The sequence below is a fragment of the Lissotriton helveticus genome, chromosome 9, assembly GCF_964261635.1.
Source record: "Lissotriton helveticus chromosome 9, aLisHel1.1, whole genome shotgun sequence".
Classification (NCBI taxonomy): Eukaryota; Metazoa; Chordata; class Amphibia; order Caudata; family Salamandridae; genus Lissotriton; species Lissotriton helveticus.
This window is the reverse complement of record NC_136070.1, coordinates 915,689,035-915,695,361: the sequence shown is the minus strand read 5'-3', so window position 1 is coordinate 915,695,361 and position 6,327 is coordinate 915,689,035.

Below are 6,327 nucleotides of genomic sequence, written 5' to 3'. Positions count from 1 at the left end.
CGGAAGCTTGTTTCCTTTCCAGTGAAGAATTGGCTTGGTAGTTTGGTCTGCCCTGTTCCCATGATGCACTGGGCCAGGGACAGACTAATTTGCATATAGCCAGGTTCTGAACTGGGATGGTGCAGTGAGCTAAAAAAACGGTGATGGATCAAGCCCTGATCTGTTGACTGGGTAGGAGTGTTCTGATTAACTCAGATACTCTGTCCATCACCACCCCCTTTTGAAAATATTTTGGCCACCATGAGTGTGGAAGGGTATGCTCAGACATGAGTCCCTTGCTCACTGCACCATCAGGATTCAAGCAAGCCGGGCCGAAGACGGCTGTAATGCCAGAAACCGGTCCCCGGAAGCTTGTTTCCTTTCCAGTGAAGAATTGGCTTGGTAGTTTGGTCTGCCCTGTTCCCATGATGCACTGGGCCAGGGACAGACTAATTTGCATATAGCCAGGTTCTGAACTGGGATGGTGCAGTGAGCTAAAAAACGGTGATGGATCAAGCTCTGATCTGTTGACTGGGTAGGAGTGTTCTGAAGAACTCAGATACTCTGTCCATCACCACCCCCTTTTGAAAATATTTTGGCCACCATGAGTGTGGAAGGGTATGCTCAGACATGAGTCCCTTGCTCACTGCACCATCAGGATTCAAGCAAGCCGGGCCGAAGACGGCTGTAATGCCAGAAACCGGTCCCCGGAAGCTTGTTTCCTTTCCAGTGAAGAATTGGCTTGGTAGTTTGGTCTGCCCTGTTCCCATGATGCACTGGGCCAGGGACAGACTAATTTGCATATAGCCAGGTTCTGAACAGGGATGGTTCAGTGAGCTAAAAAACGGTGATGGATCAAGCCCTGATCTGTTGACTGGGTAGGAGTGTTCTGATTAACTCAGATACTCTGTCCATCACCACCCCCTTTTGAAAATATTTTGGCCACCATGAGTGTGGAAGGGTATGCTCAGACATGAGTCCCTTGCTCACTGCACCATCAGGATTCAAGCAAGCCGGGCCGAAGACGGCTGTAATGCCAGAAACCGGTCCCCGGAAGCTTGTTTCCTTTCCAGTGAAGAATTGGCTTGGTAGTTTGGTCTGCCCTGTTCCCATGAAGCACTGGGCCAGGGACAGACTAATTTGCATATAGCCAGGTTCTGAACTGGGATGGTGCAGTGAGCTAAAAAACGGTGATGGATCAAGCCCTGATCTGTTGACTGGGTAGGAGTGTTCTGATTAACTCAGATACTCTGTCCATCACCACCCCATTTTGAAAATAACTCAAGAGGGCATGTGAAGCCAGCTGTTTTACCATATGCGATCCTTTTAATACCAAATGAAAGGACACCACACAAGTTATATATTATAAAATATATGTATTTATTACTAGAATAATCCCCTGTACTCTTTGTGAGGACAGAAGCACAAGCGTTAAACAAAGAACTTCAAATAACATACAAAAGATGCACAAATATGGATAGGCCCTGGTGGCCCCTAAAACCATATAACTAAAATAGTGGTATAAGAACCACGTCAGGAACAATGGTAAGGCCTAGGGCCTTGAGAATCGCTGGGGCTACACTAGACTAACAGAAGTTAGGACGGGGGCGGCCCACAGGATGCGGTACAGTGTCTAAATGCACACGCATGCACCAATAGAAGTCAATGGTGCGTAAAAATAACAAAGTTGCAGATTTGGAAGTCTTCCGACTGGACTAGAACGTAACCACTTAAAACTAGGACACTAAAGGTGTCAACCACTACAGGAGCACCGGAGTACTCGCCTTACCTCACCCACAGGAAGCGGGTGCATAGGTGTCAAAGTGCGTCGGGTTTCTTCGTGGAGTTCTATGGAGCCTGGAGGTAAAGATGCTGCAGGCGGCCAGGAGAGAAGAGTCCGGTTGGATCCAAGGGTGGATTGAAGATGTAGATTACCTGAAAGCAGAGGGGACAGAGTCTGGGTCACTAGCCAGTGACCAGGAAGGAACCAGGAAGGAACCAGGCGATGTCGGGCGCAATCAGGTGGTTGTCATAAAGCTTGTCTCCGCTGCCACGTGGACCCGGGGGCCTCGACGATGACCAAGAGTTGGACACGGAGTGTCCTACAAAGGTTCTCGCTGTCGGTGATGTCGGCTTCCGGATTGGAGTCAACAGGCCTTGGCAAATGCAACCCACGCAGGAATCAAAGATGGCTTCTGGATCAGACCAGCAAGGTCTGATGGGCTGCTCCTTTTCAGGGAAGCAAGGGCCAGTCTGGATCAACCAGACCAGTGGTGTAAATTTGAAGGTTTATTGTCACAGAGGCCACTAGCCAACGGGCAAGTGACCGGACAGACGTGTCAAGCAGGAAAATGCAAAAGGGCCCCACGCAGCACTCGGGGAGTGTGGAGAGGTGATCTTTGGTGCAAAACCTGCTCGGGGCTGGGGATTCTTAATCACCAATGCACAGCTTTGAGGGTGCCTCGGGAGGTGCACGGGAAGTACTTTGCAGGCTTTCCAAGATGGCCAGTCCCACGTCTCACGTCGTCTCCACGGGTCTCACCTTTTCTGTGGCTCTGGATCGGGCTGTTGGATGTCTGGGAATCTGGTTCTTGTTGATCTCTGTCGCTCGAGCTCCGGCGGGAGCTGCAACAAATCAAACCATTTAGCACTTGGTGGTGCCTGCTTGCACAGGGTGGTCACTCCTTGACCACAAGGGAGATTCTTCAGTCTTCTACGTTGAGTAGGATGTCGAAGGGTCCAGAGTTTCGTATCAAAGTTTCAGTCAGGATTATCTAAAGTCTATGGACACAGCTTCTACCTTTATTCCAAATCAAGGGGCTGGATTACCTGCTAGGTGCCTCCTATGGGTGGGACCCAGGAAGGGGGTGGTTACACCCCTTTCCCTTTGTCCAGTTTCGTGCCAGAGCTGGGGCTGGAGTGCCCCAGCACCAGTTTGAACTGGGCTATGCATGGGACACCTTGTGTGCCCCAGGCAGTGTCTAGTTTCACTCAGCCCTCCCTGCCTCAATCCACTATCTCCTGCCTGGGGTGGTGCTAGCACCTCCCTGTGACAGGAAACCTTTTGTCCAGGCCTCCCCTGCCGGAGTTTCGGTCAGCAGCAGGAGGCCAGACTTGTGTCTGTGGCAGCAGCATCCATTTTGTGAAGCTGAGGCTCTGGTTAGTTTTAACCGCGTTTAAGGAAAGTAACATGTCTTCTCCCTCTAGAAGGGTGGAATGCTACCCCCGTTGCCAGAACTGGCGAGGGGGTAGTATTCCAAAGTGTATGACACCTTACACGACATGTTTTGATAAAGCCAAACCAAAGTTAGCAATAACCGCGAGGATTATAATGCACTTAAGAGTATATGGTATGGTAATATCATAGAACAGCTATAAGGACATAGTTCCGAAAGCTGCAGACAGGCTCAGCTCATGCTAGAGCACCATCTCACATAAAACCAAGCACTCTGCCACCAGGATTGTTAAGGCCTGCCATAGGAGTGACTTATCGGTGCATATGTGTCTATATGTAAAGGTAGATATAGGAATACTATACCTAAGCAAGGGGTGATTACACGACCTTGCCCCAGCTGAGTGATCAGCCAGTTGTGTCAGTTTGGATGGCCAGCCAGGGGTGGCAAAAGATATGCTTCAGCCCCATGTAGGCCTTGGGTGCACCTATGCCCTGGGTACCTATAGTACACTGTACAGGGGCTGATAAGGTGACTCAATATCCAATTAGTTATGTACCTAGGGTACATGGAATCCATTTTACAGAGAGAGCAGATAGCCTGGGGCCCTGATTAGCAGGGTCCCAGGCCAACTAAGTCGAAAACCAGCTAAACACAAGGCAAAAAATCTGGGGTAACCATAGTCAGATATCCATCCTCCTACAGTAACCCCTGAGGTTGCGTGGATGATGGCTCGAATATCGTAGCAAGGTGTTCCTTTCGCTAGGTTTTCTGTAAAGTGTGGTGTGTAAACTGCCCTCCTCTTCTCTTATTGTAATATCCAGGAAATTAATTTTATTGTTACTAAATTCTAGGGAGAACTGAATGTCCTCTAACCTGTTGTTCAGCCATATGTGAAAGTTCTTTAGATGTTCTTCGTCTCCGTCCAATATCATTAAAATATCGTCAATATATCGACGCCATACTTTAATACAATCTCCGTAAGGGTTGTTCTGGTTCAAGACAAAATCATGTTTGTATGTGTTCATAAAGATTGTGGCCAGATCCGGGGCAAAAGTCGCCCCCATGGCCACGCCCTTTGTCTGCACATAGTAGTCCCCCTCAAAATAGAAAAAGTTCTGTTTCATAGCGATTTCCAAGAGGTCTACTATGAACCTAGGGCCCTAACCCGTGGTCCCAGGGAGCCCCTTTCCCACAACAGATGATGCCTTTTGGTCCTCATCAGTTCTACCCTGACTTCAACTCCCCGGCTTTTTTAGGACAGGGCAGGGGGAGACAGAGGGGGAGGAGGAGAGGTCAACAGCAGAACCAAGTACAGTGGAACCTGGCGCCCCAGATGATGGGCCTACGGAGTGGCAAACAGATACCTCAGGATCAAACAACAGCGTCAACATCAGGGACGACCTCGTGATTAACCTCAGTTCTAGAACACTTTCAGAGACGGAATTGAAAATGCTCAACAGAGGTTTGGGGTTTGTGGCCACGAATATGGGTGACCCGTTCCAGACCAACATTGAGATGGGGAAATTCTTCAGGAAAATCCGCTTGCACTTTCTTTTTGCAAAGGACAATAAAGGTGGAAGTGATCAAACACTGTTTGACCAGAATACTGGTCTGAAACGACCCTCTACCTTCAACCCACCAACTACCGGACTGCCAGCGAAGGTCATGGCCTTTGAGGAGGCGGTGGATAGTGATATAAAGAATTTATTACAACAAACCAGTAAGCCTTTCATCAATTTCCCTAAGAGAGAACAGTTAGCTTTGAAAAATCTAGCAGAGGACTCTTCGGTAGTGATCAAACCTGCCGATAAGGGCGGTGCTATAGTTGTCCTAGATACAACTACATACCGTGAGGAATGCATTCGACAACTCAGTGACGTGAAATCATATCGGAAACTCACAGAAGACCCGACAGAGAGACTATCATTGGCTATCAAACAACACGTTGAAGAGGCACTCTCCGAGGGATGGATAACATCGAAGGAGGCATTGTATCTGCAATTGGCACACCCCATTGTCCCTTACTTCTATGTGCTTCCCAAAGTGCACAAACGGCAGCGGCCACCACCCGGACGCCCAATAATATCAGGCATTGGGTCTCTTCTTGAACCCCTCTCCACATTCGTAGACCATTTTTTGAGACCTATGGTCCACAAGATGCCTACATATCTACAAGACACCAAGGATGTCTTGAAGATTTTACCAGACGTCGAGTTTGATGCCAACATGGATCTACTGGTATCCTTCGATGTAGAATCTCTCTACACGTCAATCCCACAAAGAGAGACTCTTGATGTGATCGAGACCCTACTAAGAGCGCGTGATTTAGACTCAATCACTCCGGTTTCTTTCATTATGACTTTGGCCAATCTAGCGATGACCGAGAATTACTTCCAATTCGAGGATTCCATGTATCTACAGGTCTCTGGGACCAGCATGGGCAGCGTTTTTGCCCCGAGTCTGGCGAACCTCTACGTCCATCGGTTTGAAGAAGAAATCATCCTCACCGATACGAACCCTTTTCTCGCCTCGCTCCGCCTATGGAAACGTTACATTGACGACGTCCTCGTGGTGTGGCGTGGGACTGTGGATGAGCTACAAACTTTCCACATTTGGCTGAACAGCAGGAATGCATTCCTCCGCTTTACTGTGGAGCACAGCAAAACACATCTGGCTTTCTAGACCTCAAGATCAATGTAACCCCAACTGGTCTTCAATCTGAGCTCTTTCGGAAACCCATGGCAAGGAACTCCCTGTTGAGCTACGATAGTTGCCATCCGAAAGCTCTGAGGGACAACCTGCCCTACGGGCAATTCCTGAGAATTCAGAGGAATTGCTCCACTAGGGAGGGCTTTTTTCACCATGCCAAAATGTTGGAGAACAATTTGCTTGAGAAAAAGTACCCTAAGCAACTAATACGAAGGTCGAAAAAGAGGGCGTTTAACAACAACTGTGAAAGCCTTCTGGAGCCTACATCCCCAAAAGCAAAAGAATCTCGGATCACCTGTGTCAACACGTTTGGCACTCGTTCCAATCAGATCCAGAAGATCATCAAGAAGCATTGGGGTATCCTGAACACGGGTAATGATAATTTGCCCCCCCTCTGTTTGCCTTCAAAAGGGGTAGAAACCTTAAAGACCAACTGGTTCATACTAGACCTAGAGCAGCGACT